The sequence below is a fragment of the Thermobia domestica genome, chromosome 9 (genome assembly GCF_964235325.1).
Source record: "Thermobia domestica chromosome 9, izTheDome1.hap1.1, whole genome shotgun sequence".
Lineage (NCBI taxonomy): Eukaryota > Metazoa > Arthropoda > Insecta > Zygentoma > Lepismatidae > Thermobia > Thermobia domestica.
Window position 1 is genome coordinate 7875146 of NC_137462.1, and position 25086 is coordinate 7900231.

Sequence of the window (25086 nt, forward strand, 5' to 3'; positions counted from 1 at the left end):
CGGACCTGATTATTGATATGCGTGTGTTAGTTCTCCATTGCGTCAAGTTCGATTCTCTGTGGAAAAGAGGCAAACCTTCTGTCTTTAGTGTTAAAACAATTTTTGGCGCTGATTGGCACTTACCGCAGAAAACGAGATGGTGTTCGCAATGTCGTGTTCACTATACCTATAATCATGAGGACAATTGGATCTTGACTGAAAGAAGTTGACAAAACCAGCAATAACACTAAAAGATTCGCGATGCGCTGACCATCTTAACATTTTCAATTGATCGGTTTAAGTCCTTCGAGGCTTCGAAGCAGCAAATTCTGTTTCTTTTTTTTTAGTTGAACCAACGCTTTGAATTAGCTATTTGAATTAGAAAAAAACAATATCAGACCTAGAATGACAGAAATAATAATAATAATAATAATAATAATAATAATAATAATAATAATAATAATAATTATTATTATTATTATTATTATTATTATTATTATTATTATTATTATTATTATTATTATTATTATTATTATTATTATTATTATTACAAACACTACTATATCTTGGTTTAAATCGGTTTAAACTTAATAATCTTTGGCTCGTAAAAATTGGAAATACTAACGTTAAAAGTACTATACGCCAGATTCGTATTTCCAGTTGCAATGACAACGTGGCCCCGGGGTTATTCGACATATATATATATATATATATAATATGGGATGTATGCGTTGAGGCAGTCTTTTGACATAACAATTGTTACCCTGACTGCGCCACTGTGCTGTGAGCTCTGTGCTGAAAAGGGACATTAAATATAAACTAATAACGCAGAACTATCCACCCAACTAAGTTCCTCAATCCATGCCAACAAATCAAAATCTCTCTCTCACTCACTCTGCGTTATCTATCTATTAAAATGCTACAATAGCAATTAAAAACGCCTGAGCTCCAAGCTATAACTTTAGCTTTCAAACCTTTCATTTACGGTTATGTGTGATTTCACGTTTAACAGAGACAAACATTTTAAGTATTTGTACTTTAAATAGTCTAAATTAGTTAACTATATCTTTTTTCATAAAGTTTATGATATAAAATTATTGTTCAAAGCCTTTGTATTTTAATAAGCCTTCTCTAAAATCAATGCATCTGAGTTGTGCTTCCATCTTCCGAGTTCTTTTAAACTATGTTTATATGTTTGTGGCCAATCCCTTCGGCAATGAGATCTCGGAAACTACAGGCTCTAGAAAGATGACGTTTTCACTGATCGATTGGAAATTTTGCGTAGATTGTCCAGTTCTAATCGATTTTTTTTAAAAAAAAACATGGCCATTATTTCTTTATTACATTTTTTTAGGGTACGCTGTAAGCGTTGAAATTAAAAAAAAAACTAAAGCATCATATCCTATACGTTATACATTCCAACACCACAATGTTGTATATTGGGGTTGTATATGTCTCAGGCGTTTGTTCCATGGCCAAATAATAGTGAAAAAGGAAGGATAACCATTTCTCGAGTCTTAAGATAAATCTTTATATTTTGAATGTTTTTCCCAATCAACACCATATATAACTGACATTATAATTAATTGTATATGTAATGTATTTGCTTATTACATACTGCATGCAAGAAGAAAGAAAACACTGGTCATACCTGAATTAGAAACCCCAACCGGAAGTAGGCTGAATTCTTGCAAACGGTGCGAGATATTGAAAAAAAAAAAATAATCGAAAAAATCTCCCCTTTATGATACCCCTTGTTGATTTTTTTTTTTAATCAAGACGTCTTTCACTTGTGTCTGTAAAGGGACATGTACATATGTTGTGAGGAATGAGAAGGAGATTTATGCTCATATGCGAATGATGCACTGTGTAGAGAGCACAGGTTCAGCTAGTCTATATTAAAATTCGCACAAATTAATAACGTAATCATACTGTGAGTATAGCACTAAATAGAATTATATCTCTCAAATTTCGTGCTTTTATATCAAGCGGTTTACGTTTTTAATGGTAATTAAATTACGATTTCTCTACTTCGGACTACACTTTTCAGATTACTTAATAATAATAATAATAATATTCCAGATAATTACTTACTATTCTAAAAGTGTTTCCTACCTACAAAATAGTTTCTATGGTTAATATCTCAAAATTCTAATTTTTATCTAATAGATTGTATTTGATCTTATCGAAAAGTTAATCATAATATGTCACCTTGCTTATAGTGTAATTATTTGTTCCCGATTATTGTCTTGAAATCATTAGCGCCGTTTTAAATTTTGTCAGAAGGGGCAAGATCGTCCACCGAGAGAGTTTTTATTATTGTATTAATGTACATTAAAAAAAGACCATTTTCTCAAACTTGTGGAGTCAATTGTCCCCTGTCCTTCCCAAATGACGCTCCTCTTAAAATGATGTTCATTGGTTAACGGTAGGCGCCCGCTCTCGCAAGAGAGAAAGCTCTAGTGACAATTTAGGGGGGAAAATATCTGGCAGCCATGATGCAATCCATGAGAATCACAGTCTATAGAAGTTTGGTGAAATTTGATATTTTATGACCGACAGTTGTGTCGGTGTGTGTGCAGAAACCCTTAGTTTATAAAAGTATGATGAAGTTTGATAATTTCCAACTGACAGTTGTGTAGGTGTGTGTGAAACGCTCCTTAGCACGTACTCAACCATTCACGAACATTTCTTTCTTTTTTCTATGCAATGGATGGACTTAACTGGTGGTCAGTGTTGGCGGTCGACAAATTGCAGCGTACATATTTGTGGTAGGTTAACAACTGTAATGCCTTCCTTGTGTTGGTATAATTTTTCAATTTCAATAACCATTTCGTCTTCCGTATATGTAAATTCCATCCTGCTCGCATTGGATGTATGATCCATATCTACCACCACTTTTTTTCATAACAAAAATAGCTTCGTATTTACAGTTGAATGAAACGTGTGGTTTTAGAAAGGAAAGATGAACACTTTCCTTGCCATAAGAAGCAAATGAACGGAGAAAGTGTTATGGGCGAGGTGAAAGTTTATATGCCTATGCAACACTGTTACACATATTACTCCTTACAAAAACTATGCAATAACAACAAAAGAGAAATAGCCAAAATTATAAAAGAGATTTTTTTTAATGGATAACTAATATTTAATTCGATATTCCATGGCTGCTTTTTGAGTAAATGAAAACAATGAAAAATATAAATAAAAGATTGTTCTGTGAATGGTAAAAGTCGCAGCAGGATTTGACAATGCTAGCTTAACCGTATAATGCATAGTCGGATAGATATGGGTTATAGTGGTAAATGATCTATGCTTCCCTAAATAACAGTATGTATTACCCATCGCACGAGTCTGTGCATTTGTTTTGTAGTGGCGCTGCTGTTTTGTTTGGCACTGGGCGAAGCGGGTGGTGGGAGGGAAGACAGGAATGGTTTTCTGTATTCCTTTACAGGGTTGCCAGAACGTCTTCCTATAAAGTAACAAGCCTTGTGCCTCAGCTAGATCTTCCACCGTCAAACACCCCCGTTTCCCTCATAGAAAAATGAAATGAAATATTTGAGTTTTACGTCCCACGGTTATGCCGGTTAGGCTAAAGGAGGCGGTGATGATGAGTAATGAAGGAAATGGTGGAATGAAGAAAGTGGGAGGAAACGGAAGAACCCCGAGAAAACCCACGCACACGGTGTTTGTCCACCACAAAGTTCACTTGACGCGGGCTGGGATTTCCCTCATAAAGTACAACATGCATATCATCTCCCTATTTATTCTCCTGCCGACCAAAGAACAAATCTCGTGTATTTCAGCTTCTCTTCCGAAGTTTATGTCGGTGATGCCAGACTTGCCTCGAAGAGGCGAGATAAGCGCTTTCGTTCGTCTCAAGAAAGAAAGAAAAAAAAGGGAAAGTACTCCGTAACTATAAATAAGCTATTGCAAACAATATAAATATATTTATTTATTTATTTTTACTATATGAGCATAATCCTTCAAAAAAAGGACAATGTTAAGCGATACTGAATGAAAATATTCGTTTGCCCTTTTGACATTGACAATAAAGGAAGAGGGAAGTGTGAAATATGTAGGCCTACACACTACTTTCACGCAAATTTGATTCTGTTCATAGCCTTTTGATTTTCTGGAAAACTTGACATAAAAGAAATCTGAAGAAACCAGTACCTCTGGCGACCCTGCCATGTTACTCCTACCACACTTGTAAACAAGGTAGTTAGGCGTGCTATACACTATAGGATAGATGCTAGGAAATCTCTTACGATTTGTCCTAGAGTCAAAATCTCAACGTGTATGGCATCAGATCGCATGTCATTTCCTGTGTTCTGAACGATCCTATGAGATTTCTCTTGTTTAGAGCACGCTCTATTTCGGAAAGAAAATTCGTAAGATTTCGATTTAAGCGACATCAGGTGAGAGAAAGTGAAAACAAAACAAGTAAAAACACAACTGATGAGGTATCGTCTGATCGTACCGGTTAACTTTAGGTGTACCACTCTAAATAATTGTTGAAAAATTATAATTTATCACTGTTTCCTAAATGATTTACGTTAACCGACATGAAAATTATTCACATAGCATAAATAAAATCCCTCAAGAGAACCATCAAAAGCAATTGATGATAACCTACAATTCTTTTACGATTTGCGTACAAATACGGGATCCGAATATATAGCATAAAAACTATAGTGCAAAAAACGCAAACCAAGTTGTGCTAGGTGGCCTCTGGAAAGTACGAATGCTATCTAACAGTTAGGGCAGGGCGAAGCCGGGGCCCGAGCGTCAGTCAGGGGGTGCGAGCGAAAGAAGCAGGCGCGTCAGTTAATGTAGTGAAAACGAGTGGGTTTCGGCAATGATACGAGTTTGAATAGCAATTGTCATGGTATCGTGGTGGTAGCGCTCTACTTGTAAACATAAACTATAGCTTCTGTAAACTATACAGAAAGAAACCGGCGGTAGAATATAGTATCATCGGTCATCTTTCATATGCATTCACTTAGGTAAATGTTTCGCAGAGGGGTTCAAAAGTAGGCAAAACATACAAAATTTACAGGAGAAATGGAAGATGCAAGTACTTAGACCTAACCAAATCTAACCTAATGAAATTAACTACCTTAAACTAACCTAATATTAATAGAAGTAAGCGAAATTCTATCACATTTTGAAAATTAGCTGGAGCCATATACTAATATAATCTAACGTAACATAACCGTAACTAACCTGAACAAGCCTAAACTAAACTAATGTAAATAGAAACTACTGAAATTGTAACATTTCGTAGAAAAATTAGCTGGACCCTATCTTCTAAACATTGTCTCTCACCTATTTTATCCGTCGTTAAAACATTTATAATAATTTTACACTAGTAACCCTACAATTGTAAACATAAAATATAGCTGTACCGGTATTACTTTGTATTTAATTCTGTTGTTTGCAGAAATTTGATCCTTATAAATATATCTTTTCATGCAAAGTATTAAATTTTATTTAAGACTCGGAGTGCACTAGTGTTGAGGATACTTGGATTGAAATTAGAGATAGCATTAAAAGTTCAGCAGTAGAAAAATTGGGACACGCAGAAATACGTAGGAACAAACCATGGTTCGACCAAGAATGCATTAAACTAGCAGAGAAGAGAAAACAGGCAAAATTACGGTGGCTACAAAATCCGAATGAAATAACTACACAAAATTTCGCAGATATCAGGCGGGAAACTTCCAAAACTTTTAGAACAAAGAAACGCGATTTTTTGAAAGCTAAAATTAAGGAACTTGAAGATAATAGTAAAAATAAAAATATTCGGGACATGTATAAGGGGATAAGCGAATTTAAGAAAGGCTATCAACCTCGTGCTTATATGTTAAAGAAAGCTGACGGAACAGTTCTCACTGATACGGATAGCCTCTTAAATAGATGGAAAGATTTCTTTGACGATTTGCTGAACACGCAGCCAAAAACTAATGTGCGTGGAGAAAAGGAGATACACACCGCAGAACCGTATATTCCAGAACCCAATCGAATAGAAGTAGAAGCCGGTATAAAGAAATTAAAGAAACACAAATCTCCGGGTGTGAATGAAATTCCGGCAGAGTTAATTTTAGCTGGAGGCGAAAAATTGTGGAACAAGATACACAAAGTCATTCTCCTTATCTGGAACAAGGAAGAATTGCCACAACAGTGGAAAGAATCAATCATTGTTCCAATTCACAAGAAAGGCGACAAAACTGACTGTAATAATTATCGAGGCATTTCTCTTCTGTCAACATCCTATAAAATCCTTTCAAATATTCTATTAGCAAGATTGACCCCATACGCAGATGAAATTATTGGAGATTACCAGTGCGGATTTAGACGAAATCGATCAACTATCGACCAAATATTTACCATTCGTCGAATACTCGAAAAAAAGTGGGAATACAATACCCCGATACATCAACTATTTATTGATTTTAGAAAGGCTTACGACTCGGTTAGGAGAGAAACATTATACAACGTTCTTACAGAACTTGGAATACCGAGAAAGCTAATTAGATTAATTAAGATATGTTTAAGTGAATCCCAAAGTAAAGTCCGGGTAGGAAAATTTTCGTCCACGAGCTTTCACGTCGAAAATGGCCTGAAACAAGGAGATGCGTTGTCGCCATTATTATTTAACTTTGTGCTGGAATACACCATAAAGAAAATCAAAGATAGCAACCAGGGCTTAGAGTTGAACGGTATTCACCAGGTTATGGCATATGCTGATGATGTAAATTTAATAGGGGATGATAGGAGAACAGTAGAAATAAATGCAGAGATCTTATTAAATGCTTGTAGGGACATGGGTTTAGAAGTAAATGCAGGGAAAACTAAATACATGGAAGTGCGTCGGGACCGTAATACGGCAAATTATGGATGCGTTAAAATATTAAATAATACTTTTGATAAAGTGGATACTTTCAAATATTTAGAATCAATATTAACAGACGAAAATCATATTCACGAAGAAATTAAATGTCGACTAAAAGCAGGGAATTCGTGTTACTATTCGGTTCAAAATCTCTTGTCGTCGCGAATTCTGTCGAAGAATTTGAAGCTTAAAATATATAAAACGATAATCATGCCTGTTGTTTTGTATGGTTGCGAAACATGGTCGCTTACTCTGAGGGAAGAACATAGACTGAAAGTATTTGAGAACAGGATCCTGAGAAGAATATTCGGACCCAAGAGGAACGAGAATGGGGAATGGCGGAAACTTCATAACGAGGAACTACATAGTTTATACGGTTTACCCAACATTGTTAGGGTCGTCAAATCTAGGAGGCTTAGGTGGGCAGGTCATGTAGCTAGAATGGAAGAAAGTAGAAACGCTTTCAAAGTCTTGACTGGAAGACCAATCGGAAAACGACCATTAGGAAGACCTAGGCGCAGATGGGATTATAATATTAAGATGTATCTCGCAGAGATTGGAATACAAAATAGAAACTGGATGCAATTAGCTAAGGATAGAAGTCAGTGGAGAGCTTTTGTGAACGCGGCAATGAACCTCCGGGTTCCATAAGCCATAGAGTTAGTTAGTTAATCTTCTAACAAGTGGTACACCAAAAGTATACCAGCATTCTTACATTTATGTTCTTTTTTTTAGAAGTATCCAATTTAACAATATAAAGCCTGTTATTAATATCAGTGGAATGTGCAGTTAGGTTAGCATAGTAATTCTTCAATTTTGTACTTTTATTAAATAGAACTATTTGACAATGTTGATAAACGTCATTCGGTCAGACAGGAAAACTCTTCACGTGTATGGCACAAAAAGGGTAGGATTTCCTACAAGATACGTCATAACATTTTTCCGAAGATAAATCCTAAGATATTTCCTAGGATTGATCTCGTGGTGTATAGCGCGCCTTAGTTCCCAACTTCGCCGCACCCAGAGAAAAATCAGACGAGTAAGTTGCTAATGCATGTTGAACCAGATTGAGAACGTTCGAAGCTAGTTGTAATTCCACAGTTTCCGCATAGATGGCACTATTAAGTGTACCTGTGCTTCCATTACTAATTTTTGTTTCCATTTGCAAAACTACTTTTTCACAGAAAATAATAAAAAAAATCATGCATTGTAGGGTTAATTGCCTAAGAAACCAGAAGGTTCATTACCGTAGAAAGAAAAATTCGCTACTATGTACTTAATAGCATGAGAGGAATTGTATTTTCTTATGTAAGAGTAAAAACATTTGATTAAATACAAGTATGTATATTCTGTAGGCAACAATGTAATCGATGATATGACCTAAACCTACCTAATATTGTATACCCTCTAATATTCAGTATGCTCATTTTAAATAAGGGATTAAAGGAGGGCATAAGAGTGGGTATTCGCAATATTTTTAAAAACAGTCGAGCGTTTACCTATAAACAATTCTCGCAAGTAGGTCACTGGAAGTGGGGCAAATGAAGTGAATATAAACCCTTAAAGTGTTGACACCGAAAATGCTTCTATTTCCCTTTCTTGGGGTTAAATATGATATTACCGTATATAAGTTTCTGAAGATCGGACACTGACAGGGTTTATCTCAAAAATGCGAGGAAAGAAATATATTGCAGATCAAAGTACAACATCAATAACTTGTTTGCAGATTAAAATACAGGGCGTGGCAAAAGTCCAGCACCACCCTTGTACTTTTCAAACTGCTTCAGGAAAGATGACGAAACTTTGTATGTGGATAATTGAAGTGGGGCCGCGCCAGATGGTGTATTTCTGGTGAAATTCTAGCGTAAAATTGCATACCCCCTTTCCATTTGAAATATTGGACCTGAATTCAAAATGACGGGTTTCAAGATGGCCGCCATGATGGCAAATGGCACCACCTGGTGCGGATCTACCCCAATTATCCTTACTTAAAGTTTCATCATCTGTCCTCAAGCCATGTCAAAAATAAAATGGTGCTTCTGGACTTTTGCCTCATCTTGTATATGGTAGGACTAGAGGGTTTCTTTCAGAAACTTTTATCCAGGGGACAAAATCAAAATGTACGGTGGACGGGAGGCTCATAGTAACAATAATAATAAACGGGAAAGGTTTCCGTCTGTGAGTCATGTTAATCCTAATAATACAGGGTAGCCCAAAAGTGAGTATACAGTCCTGTACTGATCAATTCATTGCATTTTATATCATTTCTTATTGTCATCCATCAGGTAGACTTAGTTTCTTTATTATTTGTTCTTAATGTCTTTTTAGTTATATCTTAAGCTCGGAACAGCCGAAGCAAATAAACATATAAGCTAGAATGTTATACTTGATCAATGCAGGGATGTATACCTACTTTTGGGCCACCTGTATAGAGTCATATGGTAATAGATATTGCTATCTGCGATTTCGGTTTTTTTTTTTTTTTTTTTTTCGGACGGTTGCCGATCTGAAACTATTACAGCTCCGAACTGCACTCAGTCAATTTACCTAGGTAATTATTTCAAAATACGACAAGAGTGTAACCATATTTACATTTAAGCAATCATATTTGTTCGACCGTGTATGTTAGGTCACCTAATTGCACATACTTGGCAAAGATATGGTTTAGTTACTACAACCACTCTCATTTTAAGTATAAATTGAGAAGTAAAATAATATTTATTGTAGCTATTATTTCGGCTCGCACCATAGATGCCGATCCCTGGGGAGAAGGGAGTGAAAGGGCCCAGGCCCCCCGAAGTTTGCTTAGGTCTATGTATTTGTATTAAAATCATTATTGATGCCTTTCTTTCAGGTTAACGTTTCAAGATTATACCCTTTAGGCTAAGGGTGATGGATGACTAAGGTAAGTGAATGATAATGGAAGAATTTGTGGAATGAAAATATGGGAGGAAACGGGAATATCCTTAGAAAACCCAAAGGCACGGTGTTGTCCACCACGAACTTACTTGGCAGGGAATCGAACGAGAGACCTTACGCAGCAGAGATAACCGCTCTACCACTGATCACCGCACACCTCTCATTGATGTCTTGTTAGATGATATCTGATACACGTGAACGCTTCTTAAAGAAAAGAAAACAAAGATATACAGTAATCGGCGCCAGTGGCTTGCACCTATTTTGATGTGTCACTTTTTGATGAAGCACGTCGAGGGCTCAGATGAGACAACACATAATACCTAGGTAATAATAAATGAAATTATATAATAATATAATAATAAATGAAATTATTTAACGTCCTATGATTGAGGCCTTTAAACTAAAATATACAAATGAGGAGAATGTTAGAGGAGCCGAAAAAGATTCGGAAAACTAATGGACACGAAGCTGTTCACAATAATTACAGTGGCGGCTCTTGAAGGAGGTAATTTCGGTGAAAATTGAAACTTTATAGTTACAGCAGGGGCGCACCCACGGGGGGTCAGCAGGGGCCGGTCCCCCGAAGTACCTAGAGCCTGTGTATTTCAGGTGTGCCCTCGGAAAATATGCGAAACATACTTCGCCCACCCCTGCCACCCTTTGACGAAGGAAATCCTCCCTTTGCTTAGGGAAAAGAAGTGAGTGACAGCTGTGTTGCCAGTTTCTCATTCAGTCGTTTGGTCTTAGGTTACTTAGTGAAGATCGTAGGCTACTTAGAATGGCTAACAAGACAGAGCACAGCGAAGTCCATAAAATAATTGATTATGGCAACGCTTCCACATCCAACAATTGAAAGATGTCGGCCGCAGCAACTTGTCTCTCCTCTTCCGAGGGAGGTACGGGAAAACACACATCGACAGCAGCGCCACCTAGGGCACAGTTAAAATAGAAAGACTCTAACTCAACATACATTTGTACACTTTTTCAATAAAATTATACTTGTTTAACAGGGAAATTAATTGATTTAATCTTACACTTCATCTTTACTCTTTCTCTTATAAAAATAATTTACTTCTATCGTTTTTTCCTGAAATTATAGGAAAATTTTACAGATAGTTTTACATATTTTACAGATAGTTATCGTCTTTTCGTGTGCAGAATAATACCCGTTCAATACTGCATAGACGTAGTGGCTTTAAGTATTGGACCCCCTCCCCCCGCAAAAAAAAAAAAAGTTGGGACATCCAAACAAAAATTTCTGGCTGAGCGCCTGGATTACAAACTAAGAGAAGGAAAAGAGTCGACACTGCATTTGACCTGAAATCGAAGAGTGACTAGAGGTGTGCGTTGTACAAAAGAGACTCCATGCTCCAATCCAACCAAATAATAATAATAATAATAATAATAATAATAATAATAATAATAATAATAATAATAATAATAATAATAATAATAATAATAATAATAATAATAATTAGAGCTCCTCGGGACAGCGGTTAGCGTACGCGCCTTCGGTGTAGGAGACCCAGGTTCTTTTCCCGGTGGGAGCTCATGTGTTCGAATCCCACGTTAAGCAGTAGGTCCATCTCTTACATTGCTGAAAGGGACCCTAAATTCAAATGTAATAATAATAATAATAATAATAATAATAATAATAATAATAATAATAATAATAATAATAATAATAATAATAATAATAATAATAATAATAATAGTAGTAGTAGTAAGTAGGTATTCTGAAATATTTGTTACAAATTTAGGAACATTCAATCTCTCCGATCATCGACTACCTGGAAAAAGTACTGTACTTTCAGTTTTATTTAAGAATTAACACTTTAATATCATTCACAAATGGAAACATTTCCTTCACTCTCACTTTTACCTTCAACAATTATACTACATAGCCTATATCATATCCTAATAACGCATTTCCTTCTCAAATTGTATCCCAACCAGTTCCTCTTCCTCTTTTTAAGAAGTTTGGCATACCAACCAGAAATCCTATATATCATCATTAATTCTGGTCACAATGTAGAGTGGGTTAAGTGTTAGGAAATTAGCTAGTTGATGCAGGTAACCATCCTTTTGATTCAAAGATAAACAATCAAAAATTGATTCCCCATGTATTATATAATAATGGTCCACTTGTAGCCTACATTAAGAGCCATGCTTACTAAAAAATAATACAAAATTTGCCATTTTTCTTTTGATTGTTTTGCATAAGTAAAAGGAGATATTAAAATACAAATTACTACAATCATACATAATGTTATTCTACAACAGAAAGCATGAACCTGAAGATTTTTCATTGTTACCATCCATAGAAATTACAGTGTTGCCAGACTAGCAATTCCCCCAAGATCTAAGTTAAGTCAGCGACTAGAAAAACGAACTCAACTGCATTTCATTACGTATCATGTCTTGGAATCCTGTGAACTACTTTTTAAATAATAGTAGTATTTAGTTTGTAATAAACAAGATAGTTTTAATATACAGTTTTTAAAATTAAATAATAATGTTATTTAAAAACTAGTTTACAGAATACCAAAACATGGATCAAATGCAATTGAGTTCGTTCCTCTAGTCTCTGCCTTAACTTAGATTTTGGGGGAAATGTTATTCTGGCAACACTGTAATTTCTATGGGTGGCAATACTGAAAAAATTCTGGTTCATATTTTCTGTTGTAGAATAACATTATCTATGATTGTGGTAAGTTGCATTTCGTTGTCTCTTTTCACTTAAGAAAAACAAGCAAAAGATTTTTTTTTTTAAGCATCGCCCGCTGGAGACACTCTCCTTTCGCTCTCTATACGCTGCTGAAGTCGTCTGCTGTGAATTTTACTGGGCGCAGCCATATTGGTTACAAACAAACCGTTGCTAGGGTGGTTGTTAAGGCAGTTTCAATGGTGTCGTATTGAAACTGCTGAGTCTTGTGAAATATTCTCAATATAGTATGCTGAAATGTCTGATTTAACGAATAGCAGTGAATATATTTACTTTATGCGTATAAGAAGCCTATATTTTATCATATGAAACAAAATTAATCTACATTTTATTTACTGCAATCGCCGATAACTTGCTGGACAACAAGCGAATTCTAAGTATGTACATGAGCGTCCCTTAATAATAATTTTGGATTGAGCTTAATTAAAATTACTGAAAATTGAATGCTATATACTTTTGTCATATTGTTTGTTTAGCTTCAGTGAAAATGTTTAATATGGAAGAAAGTTGATTTTTAAATAAATGGGGATCAGATATTCGAAGCGAAAGAATACAGCGCTAGAACAACCAATGTATTTTATAATATACAATTACGAATACCTGATCTCAGAAACTTAACATCTCTTCGTGGAAATAGTTTTCTAATTTATTCTTCATTCTTTTGTTAGCAAGTGTTCATTCCTTGCTTGGCTCTGGTAAAGTTGAAATGCGTCACCAGAAATAATTATTTAATAGATATAATTCTCTATTTTATATAATGTCCTATTCTTATCTGAATTATTATTTTCTTTGCGTAAGCCACGAATGGCGTACAGATTTGTAACATACCGGCATTTATGATAATTCGAGCTCGCTTGAAACTCGAGTGCCCGTAAGGGTGCACCTGTAGAACTTAGGTAATTTCGTCACCGGAAATTTCGCCACCGGAATTTTCGTCACGGTAATTTCGTCACCGGTAATTTCGTCACCAAAATATTAGCATGTAGGTTATTTCGTCACCGGAAGTTTTGACATAGTAATTTCGTCACCTGTAATTTTGTTACCAAAATATTTGAATGTAGGAAACTTTGTCATGGTCATTTTTCCACCTTTGTTGAACTAAGTAGAGACAAAGTAAACGACCAAAACAGCTAATCTTATCTTAATCAAACTTGGAAAACAATTCAGTTGGTGTTCGACTCTGGAAAATCGAAGTTTCGGATACTCGACGCAAGAACAAACAATAATAAAAGAACATAATGTCAGCTTCAGCAAATGTTAAAAGCACAGGCAAAATGAGCCGCTAATGGATTTATATATCACTATTTACAAATATTATGTTTTCAAAATTTCGGAACAGAAAATAGAAAAAATATAACTTGTTATAATGCAATAAGTGTTTTACATGTTGATTTTCTACTATTCATAACATGATAGGAAACAACAAGCAAATTTTTTTTTTTCAAACATTTAGTTCCAGTGTTATACGTTGTGCAGAAAAATGATTGGAGCCGTTTCTACAAAATCTGAAACACTCCTCTAGTTTTCTGTTTTGGTGGCTGACCCACAGCATCCTGATGTAGAGCAGTTGAAACCGTTGCGTCAACTTGTTCAATTAAGTACTATCAAAATAATCTAGAAGTTCCAGCTCTTTCTCCGAAGCCTCTGGAATTCCTGATGCACATCTTCTACGGGAAGAAATGCCAATCCATTCATTTTCTCTCATAATAGACGAAAATTTTCATTGTTCTTGTACAGCGGGGGACACTTCTAAATGGTACAGCCATATGGAGATTTACGGCTAAGGTGTACCATTTAGAAGTGTCCCCCGCTGTACAGTTCTGTGAATCCAATCTCTTGGACCTTTCTCCACGTTTAGTGAGTCAGGTGAAAAAAAGCAATGCTGTACACGAGTTGAGTTTCCGAAAGTTGCCTTTAAAGTCTGCATTTCCTCTATCTCGAAATCCATAACCATAGTTACAGGGTCCGGGTATTCACTAAATTCACTGCACTGATGCACCACCGCACAAAACAGTTCTTCATATGAATATTGTGTCTCGTTCTGCATTAGGGCATACACCTAGTAAAGGAAGTCTCACTTCAAATAGCATGTAGGGCCTACTTTTTTTTTTTTTTTTTTTTTTTTTTTTTTTTTTTTTTTTTTTAAAGGAGCCATTGAAAAGTAGTCCGTCCACCATCCATGTTTCACTTCTCAATAGCTCCATAAGGCTATATTTAAAGGAAATTGTTAGAAATATTTACAGTATATGTTTTTCTTCCTTTATATAAATTTGTTTTCTTTACATATATATCCAATAACAATTTGCCAATGTTTAATCAGAGTTGAAATATAACATTCTTCTTTCAATAGCTCCTAAAAAAGATCACTCTTTTCACATGACTCAGTTAACGTGGATGAAGGTCCAAGAGTTTGGGCTCAGAGAACGGTACAAGAACGATGCAAATTTCCGTCTAGTTTGCGGGAAAATGAATGGATTGACATATCTACCCATATTTGTTTGCAATTTTCTGTTCTGAAATTTTGATATTGGCGAAGCTTAATATTTGTAAATAGTGATAAACCCAATAGTTCCCCACGTTGCCTTTGCTTTTAACATTTGCTGAAGCTGGCACTATTTTCTTGTACTGGTGCTTGCTCCTGCGTCGAGTACCCGAAACTTAAATTTTGCAGAGTTCAACACCAACCGAATTGTTTTCCAAGTTCGTTTAAAATAACGTAAGTTGTTTAGGTCATTTACTCTGCCTCTACTTAGTTCAAGAAAGATGAAAAAATAACCATGACAAAATTTCCTATTTGATAATATTTCTGACAGAATCACTAACAACTTTTATCTCTTATCTCAAATACGATATACAAAATATGTGACTATTTATTTAATAATAATAATAATAATAATAATAATAATAATAATAATAATAATAATAATAATAATAATAATAATAATAATAATAATAATAATAATAATAATAATAATAAATTATTATTATTATTATTATTATTATTATTATTATTATTATTATTATTATTATTATTATTATTATTATTATTATTATTATATTTCGATTTGCTTGAGTTGAAGATTAAAAAAAAGCTATTTCAAAAACGTTTTCGATATATTCATTGTACTTGTATTATGTTCTAAAAGACACTGGTGATGAAATTATCATGACAAAATTTTCGGTGACGAAATTACCTATATGGTAATATTTTGGTGACAAAATTACCGGTGACGAAATTACTGTGACGAAGTTTCCGGTGACGAAATTACCGCCGCCCGCACCTGTAGGGAGCATGCAGATCAGTGAAGTTTGATATGTGTGCAAAGAAAGAAAGACAGGTACGAAAATCATCCACCAACCTGGAGTAGTAATCACTACAAGTGGATTTGGACAAGGTTCTAGAACACAGGTCCCCGTTCCCATTTGTCTGTAATAAAGACAGAAAGCAACGTGCCCTTCGGGGATCTAACCCGCCTTCACTCGCTAACGCTAGCTCGGCAATACTATTTGAATTAAATATTAAGCTTTGGTACAGAAAGGAACCAACCTAACTATTAACCTGTATGGGGGGACCTGTGTTCTAGAACCTTACGGTGGATTTGCATTTGAATTTCTTAGTAACCATTACCCTTTTTAAACACTGCTTTTATGTTCTCCCTCTAGGTAAATAATTTTCTTCCACATAACTATTTCCGTAGATTAGCGCATTTTAGACGTAAATTTTCAAAAAATGATCCTGTATTCTTCATGCGTATTAACGTAGATCGATAGGATGGAGCAATTATAGTTTAGGTCAAACGAAATGAGATAAATTAACAAGTCCGGTTTAAACTTTACTATATTGCCTGTACTATAGTCTTACCAACCAGTGTTTCTTTCATGTGTGTTCAGATATGTTTTTGGCTGGCACTGCTCCTCCTCCCAGAGCTCTGAGATTGTCCCTCCGGAGGAGACCAAAATAATATGTCTATAATATAATAATAAATAGAATCGTACCAGCAGGGACCCTCAGAATAGTAAGACTGCCCCTCCGGAACATTTTTTTCTGAAAGAACAACTGTTACCAACATTCATATGTAGTAAGGTACAGTTAGGTTAGTTGTACTTAATTAAATGCGGTTGTCTTACGTATATGTGTAAACGGCGATTTACCAGTTCTAAAATCATCCATTGCCTGCTAATGTCAATTGTATCAAGTGTTTCAAATTTTTACACATAATTTATATGTTACCACAAGGGTAAAATTGTGATCGAACTTGCGCTGGTGAGGTTCGGAGAGAGCGAAGGCAGGCGAGTATCACACTCCATGCTGAGGTAGGCATTGTTTGAAGATTATAGCAGGGGTGCCCATAAGGGGGGTCTATGACGCAAACTGCGTCATCGAAATATTTGGGGGGTTAAAAATCTATATAAATATGTTTGAGAGGGGTAAAAATTAATCGAAAAGATTTTCTTTCAAGGAAGAACACCTATGGGTAGGCAATTGAGGTGGGGGGTGCGTCATGGACATGAGGGGGGTGGGCATCACTATAGTGTCCCTAAACGTGTGGTTCAGTTATCAGTTTACTAAGAAAAGATATTGCAGTGTTCTGAGTATTAATATATATTAAATAGCGAAATTAGCCTAAAATGTCACAAACATACAAAAAAAAAAAAAAAAAAAAAAAAAAAAAAAGACAGAGCAAGGGTGCTTTTGGTAAAAATATGTGTAGAGTCTATTTTAATTTCTTCCTGGCAAAATGTGCAAAGGGGGAAAGTGTTCCTCAAAAAGATTGTTCGCCCAATAAATAATTAATCGTTATATCGCTTGTTGTATAGTGTGGCTTTCTTATAGTTACTCTTTAATATATTAGGTAGTACAATATCTCTAATTTGATTTGATTTCTTAATCATTCTGTAGTCAATTACTCTTAAACTGTTATGGTTACATTCGAAAGCGGAACAAATCATTTTCAGAGGCGAGTACCATGTAAACTTCTTTATATAACCCGCTCAAAGCTGGTTTCTTTGTAACCAGCTAGCTAAAGAGGAAGCGGAAGTGACGTTTTCTGCACCAGCTTATAGAGGATGGAGCGGGCGGTGTTTGTTACTAAGTCAGGCTCATCATCATAGGTATTCTGCCATTATTGACAGGTCACTTGCGGCAACTAAGAAGCCTCCAGATGTTCCGCTAACCTCTTCATCTACACGTACGTTTTTTTGTGTTTTGATATCCTCTATTAATTGTAGTCTCCTTCACCCCTTCCCTCTCTTTCATGCCACCATACCCTCTAACACGTCTCTCATGATATAGTTCTTTCTTAGCCAATGTCCCGACCAGTTTCTCTTCCTCCTCTTATTAATGTCTAAAATTGTTCTTTTTTCCCCACCACTTCTAACATCCTCTCATTTGTTTTCCGCTCGACCCAACTAACTCTCTCCATTCTTCTCCACACCCACATTTCGAAAGTTCCCAGTCATTTTTGTTTAATGTCCATGTTTCTGCTCCATACAGTACAATGCAATTAAAGAACTGACAGTTTCTTATTGTCTATGTTTGTAGTATGCAATTCAACTGTGTCTACACGTCAATTTGATAGCATACCATTCAAACCAAACTCCGTCACATGGTGAACGTGTACACTCCTACTTGTTTTAAAGTATGGTCACTATTTCCCGTCTTTCACTCTCTCTTCTTTTATACCCACATTAAAGTAGAGAATAACGGAAATTCTCTGATTGAAACCTTTCTTGCAATCTGTACTGCCTAAAATACACAGCAATTAGAGTGGAAATTGATAAAAGAATATTTGGGAAATTTCCTTCAAAAGACTTGGTTCTATATGGGACGTGGATCTACAATTTAATGTGGAATCCAAACCACCGCAATGCTGTTTCACCGGGAATCGAAACTGGGACTGCGTGCACCAAAAAACGCGCGTGGTACATTAGAGCAGCTGGGACAGTTTTAACCGTTTTAGGATTTTTGGTAACTTTCGTTACCATGGCGTAGTATCGTCTTTGACCGCTTATTTAGGTTCTATAACAAGTATTAAAGCCGGGGTTTTTTATTGGTCAAGTCAAGGATAGAGCAAAGAACATCCCAGATGCGTTTTGAAACTAGATGGTCAACTTGGCGGCGCCAAGTGGAGGCAGGTGGGCGTGACTTTTTATTTTTTTCTTAAGGCAAATTTAAAAAAAAATCACGCCTTTAGTTTTCAAGAAATCAGATTGAAACTTTGTATACGAATTATGTGTACCTTTGAGTATTGCTAAAATTTTTTGGAGATCCGATCGTGAAACCGGGGCCAGGCTCGAGGGGCGCAAGTGTTCCAAGGGGGTGATTTTTTAAGAAAAATTTCCGGTTGTTTTCGATTGTTCCGGTTCAGTTGTAGATACGGACATGTGGGTAGTACCATTGAAAAGGACTAGTTATAATGAAGAAAGTGGCGTTTGAACCATTACTCTAGGTCAAATAATAATGACGCAATATATTTTAAAGTATTTTTATATGTATATACGAAAAAAATGGCTCATCAGATTTTCAACAATTTCTCCCGACCTCAGTTTTCAAGGTACAAGATTGAAATTTTGCAGACGTATTAAGTACATAACAACGTATTTTCTAAAAGAAAATATTCAGATCCCTACGTGAACCCAAGCCCGGGCCAGAGGGGTGCAAAAATTTCGGAAAAAAAAAATATTTCGAAAATCTTCCCTTCTTTTTCTTTCTTCGATTTTCTCGTTTCTGGTGTATAATACGGACAAGCAAGTGGTATAAAGTATCCTGAGAAAAAACGAGGTATGAACCATGATCCTACGATAAACAGTAAGGAACCAGTAGCTGTTTGAGTAAACGTCTAAAATTTACCTCGAAAAGTGGAAATCCCAAAAGGGTTAAAGAACTTCGGTTGCGGAATATGTAGTCCAAGGACAGAATCCAAAAGGAACAGTATCATGTGCGTAGCTGTGGTATTTGTTTCTAATATTGTGTATTTGTTTCTTTCTTCAATTGTCATGCATTCTAAAGTTTTATCTGTAATTCTTCAATTTATTGAAATAACATCTCATTTACTTTTAAAGAACTGAAAATCCAATAAAACATGTAAGATTGTCACAGTAAGAGTGCAGATGAGCTTTAATTACTTATCACATCCATATGAAAGTATGTAAAAGTATTATGTATGTATAAATACATTGTAAAAGTATGTATTTTCATCTCAATTTTATTTTGAAACAAATAATTCTGATATACTGATCAAATTTTCGTCAGAAATGATCAAAATGTGAAATATGTACGGTAGTTGTAGAATGCTGTTTTATTTATTTATTTATTATTTTTTTTTTTTTATTGTATTCTCGTGTTTCGCTTATATTCTAAATAAGTGAAATATAGATGTATCTATCAAGATCAAAATGTGAATATGGTAATGGTAGAATGCTGAGTGTGTGTTTTTTTTTTTTTTTTTTTTTTTTTTTTTTTGTACTCGTTGCCATCCATCATTTATTATGTTTGAATGCTATTGAAGTGTGTATATTTAATAATGTAATAATGTGTGTGAATTAAATAATGTAAAAGTGTTATCTGGAAAATCGAAATGTGAAAATATGTCTAGACAAACTAAATAAAAATGTATATATTATTGGTTATTTTCAAAAGTGTAACTGATGTAAATACTTTGAGGGTAGAGAAGTAAAAAATTTTAAATCTAAATTATATCTTTTTAATTTTATTTCTACTTTAATACTCAATGAATAGAATAGAATTACGTAAGTGTACTCTTTTTAAGACTGGGCTGCTTTGCTGTTATTTGTTATCTCTGATTTAGCAAGTCAGTGCTTTCATTTTCTGGTTGATTTATGTGAGTATATTCTTTTTAGTTAAAATATTTCTGGCAATCCTAAATTAGATCCACCTGGGCATGTTCTAGCAGTAGCCAGAATATTTTATGAGTAATTAAAGCTCATCTGCACTCTTACTGTGACAATCTTTCATATTTTATTGAATTTTCAGTTCTTTAAAAGTAAATGAAATGTTATTTCAATAAATTGAAGAATTACAGATAAAACTTTAAAATGCAATTGACAATTGAAGAAAGAAACACACACACACAATATAATTAGGATTATCCGCTTGGATTTTGTCCGACTTACCGGAATTTAGCTTGGATTTTGTCCTCTTGGATTTTGTCCTACACTCGCTAAAGTTAGGGGGGTCCGATCCAACCATATTATAGTTCATCACCATATTATAGTTCATTTCCAAACCTACCGTGAAAATTTTTGGGGGCCAGCAAAAATTTAGGTGGGCCAAACCATGGATACGGGCCTGGTTCTGGCTGCTCCCTCTTCCCCAGTTTTTATTGTCTCGATCCGCCACTGATCAGAACTCAGCGAAAGACAATAAAATCGAAGGAAAATATCCCCGTGCATAAATAAAAGCAGGGAAAACTTTGTATGCAGTCTGTAAACTTTGAATACTTTCTATGCAACGTCAGTGGAAATAAATACACACACTGTCGAGGATCTGAACAGACTACAATTTAAAAGAAAGAAAGAAAAAAGAAAAAATTTCAAATATAGTTGGAACTCCATGACTCGAATTCCTGGATAACTCAAAATTTTTCACATTCCCTTGAACTCTCCGTAACACTCAATATTCAAGTAACCTCTATAAGTCGAATATTTAAAAATAATAATCTAGGTAAGTCGAATTTTAAGGGTTTCATAATCATATTTAAAAACCTCGTTAACTCGAACTTCCTAATCTACGAACCTCTACAAGTCGAAGTTTACCTCTATTAAGTCGAATTTCTGTTGATGTGACCTCGATAACTCGAAGTTATAGTTCTATGCTTTTACGTAATTGTCATTGTTGCTAATGTATACTGTAATTGTGTTTTACTCATGTCTAGACAATGAAAACTCTCATCCAAAACAATACATATTTTATTTTTACTAATCATCTTGTTTAATATAGGGAACTTTGAGAACTTCGAGTTCTAGAGGTTGAACAAATAAAACTTCGAGCTATAGAGATTATATAGTCACTTTTAATAGGAACGCGGAACCTCGGTATCTCGAATTTTTATTGCAGTAACTCGAACCTTGATTAGTCGAAAAATCCGAATTTTTGTTGTAGTAACTCGAACCTTGATTAGTCGAAAAATTCGAATTTTTGTTGTAGTAACTCGAACCTTGATTACTTGAAAAATTCGATTTTTTGTTGTAGTAACTCGAACCTTGATTACTTGAAAAATACGATTTTTTGTTGTAGTAACTCGAACCTTGGTTAGTCGAAAAATTCGAATTTTTGTCTATTCGTTTCAGCTTCGAGTTATCGTGATCCCACTGTATAAATTAACTGGAAACATACAAATATTGACATTATTTTCCATCGTGCTGTAAGTTTTGTTTAATTTCAATAAATGAACTTTGTTTTATGGTTTAGTAGATTACTATTTCTATTTTGAATTTCATGAATATATATGAAGATATATTGGGACACCAAAATCTTAAGGGCCTCTAAAGACCTTAATCCGACTCTGTTTGTATAGAATGATATAAAACTAAGAAATTATGTGTTCTTACCTTTTCCAAAAGTTTGTTGTTCCGGTGACTGAAGCTTGATATTTTATGATCACCACAAGTGTCGAGAAAAATGCGTTGTGTCCCCGAACAAAGCCTCACACACAATGAATGAACAGTGGAAGAAAAAAAAATATTAAGAAGACAAAAGAGAAGCAAATAAATGCAGAAAGATGATTGTCGTTGAACTGTGACCTAAATATTTATATTTCTGGAAGGATTCCTCACCAGGTGACACAGAGAGATGCTATCAGTCAGGTTAGTGAAGCGGATCGGCGAATGAGAGACCAATATGCTTTTGCTACCAGCAATAACTTGTTTTGGTTTATGAAGGAAAAAATGAAAAAAAAAAAGAAAGAAAGAAAGGGAAAATATAAGATAAAGAGCTGAATGTGCCAAAAGGAATTTGGCTGAATGAATAATAATACAAGAATTTTCAGACAGTAGATTTCTGGATTTCCTGATTTCTATAAGTTTTTTTTTTTTTTTTTTTTTTTTTTTTCGAGTAGGGATGGAGTTGCATAATAGATTTTCCCAACTTAGGTATAAACCGTATGGAATACTTGTTTCATAGTTGTCGTTCCTAGATTCCACTTCCCGGTAATGAGCATCTTATTACAGTAAATTACACGAATATAGTTTCATATCTTCATATAAATAGCATTTCAATATTTTCTGAGTTGGGCACGGTGGCTTACTGGTTGAGCGCTCACCTCTCTGGTACGAAAGGTCCCTGACTCGACTTCAGGGGCCTATTTCTCGAAACTACTAGTTTTGTAGTGTGTTGTTTTGGTTTTGGATTTGATCCCCGGTGGAGACACTTGGTCGAAAAGATGTAACAGGTTTTTCAGGCCAATCACACTGAGTGAGGTTTTTCCTGCGTTTTCTCATCAATACTATTGAAATGCCGGATAGTACCTAACATACAATGACCATTTCCTTTCTTCCCATTCTTTTCTTCCCGGATAATGTGCTTTACCGAGGGAGGTCATCCCCCTTTATATGACGGGCTTTAATGCCGTAAATGGCAATAATGCCCCAAAATATGTATGAATAATACATTTGGAATATGTTTTTTAGAAGTCATAAAATATTGTGAGGTGGAAGTAGGAATATTAGAAGTCATTTCAAAATAGTAACGCTAATACCTCTAATTTGTTACTATTTTACGCCGTGCACAGTTGTAGAATATTTAATATTGAAAAATTTTAGATTAGTGTTAAAAGATTAGTAGTTTTGAGAAATAGGTCCCGGACCATGTGAGTTTGGCATAGAAGCGTATATGCGGGTTTTCTAGAGGCTCTCCAATTTTTTTTTTTTTTTTGCACTTTCTCATTCCACTAATTTTTTAGAACTTTCATTTTCATTTACCCATCATTTCAGATTTTGCCAGGGCGGCAAGATTGCCCACCGACATAGGAGTTTCATAGGCTAACAGAGGCGGACCCAGGATTTTCTGCAGGGGGGGGGATATACCAAATAACTGCCAGTACATTTGAATTAAATTTGAGTTTTTTAAATGCCTTTAGGCATCTGTGATGTGAATGAGGAATTCCTTTGGAAATGCTAAGTGTCTGCTCTCGGTGAATCCTTTCCGTTCAACCTTCAGAAAACTGATTGAAACTATTGATTTTGGAAAACTCACTGCTTAGCTTCTCACTTTAAGTTGTGTATATTTACAACGAAAGGGGGTGCACGTGCACCTTTGCAGCCCCCTAAATTCGGTCCTGTAGGCTAATGTTTCTCAAACTCATGGGGGTCAATTGCACCTACTCCTCCCCAAATGACGCCCCTGCATGTCTCCTTTAGTATATAGAACATATTCGTGGAATGTAAAAATAGAAATTTCGTTTAATCTCTTGATTTTTTCTTTCTTTCTTCGGTAAACTTGCTTAACTTCTGACAGTTGAGGTAGGTCGAAGTGGGAAGAGTTCGATTGTGCTGAGAGAAGAAAAAAACTTAATTATAATTACAGTATCTAATAGTGGCGTATACGAAGGGGAGGGTTTACTAGGTTTCAATCCGCCTTCTAAAGATATCATGGCTAAATATTTAGCATGTTATGAAATGAATACCAAAATTGACGTGTCTGGGAATGCAAATACTCTTGAAACCTTCAGTGCTGGAAATAAAATACGAGAACAGGTATGTTTTAATAAGAAGACAAACATGATGGTAATTATATTAATATATTTGCATCCTGATTACTATCGCACTATTGAAAAAAATGAAATAAAATGTTTCAGGTTATTCCGCGATTATGCCCTTTGGTTAAGGGAGACGATGATTAAAGCAAGTGAATGATGATGGAAGAATTTGGTGGAATGATAATGTGGGAGGAAATGGGAGTACTTCGCGAAAATCACGGTCACAAGGTTATCCAGCACAAACTTAGTTGGCCTGGAACGAAGCAGGAACCCCACGCACCAGGGGTAAACGCTCTACCACTTTTTTTTTTTTAAAAAAGAAACAATTAAAAGTTAACTAATTTGCCGAACGTTCCTCAGTAACTAATTACTTAATTATCACTATGTTTTACTTCATTTTCACTTTTCCTTCCTATAGGGACAGGGACACCAACACACACACACATTGAGGATACTGAAAATTCCAAAGACTGTTCCACCAGGAATCGAATCCGGGACCACGTACACTAAAGGTACACGTGCTAGTCACTAGACCGGCCAGAAGGGCAACCACTGAGCTAACGTGCCCCATATCGCACTGTTAATTAGAATGAATTTGATTGTAAGAAGGTTAAACAAGAAATACGAAGTGAAGCTCTCAACTTTGGTGCATTGTGTCCCTGGTATGATCACAGCTCTTGCCAAGTAGGTTCTGTGGTGGACAAACAACATGTGCGTGGGGTTTCTCTGAATTCTCCCGTTTCCTTCCACTTTCTTCATTGCAATACTTCGTTTATTATCATCGCCATTCTCTCCTTTAGTCTCGGTGCATTAATGATCTCGGATATTAAATAAAAAGGAAAAGAAATAAATAA

The 25086-nt window shown here is 35.2% G+C and overlaps 1 protein-coding gene across 1 annotated transcript in view; it reads right to left on the minus strand.

Annotated features, from left to right (window-relative positions):
* Positions 1 to 22345, minus strand: part of LOC145694380 (uncharacterized) — a 37186-nt gene extending 14841 nt beyond the window's left edge. The window contains exon 1 of the mRNA XM_081770550.1: positions 22089 to 22345. The gene's annotated coding sequence lies outside the window, so the exon portion shown is untranslated. The remainder of the gene's footprint in view (positions 1 to 22088) is intronic.
* Positions 22346 to 25086: the final 2741 nt, after the last annotated feature.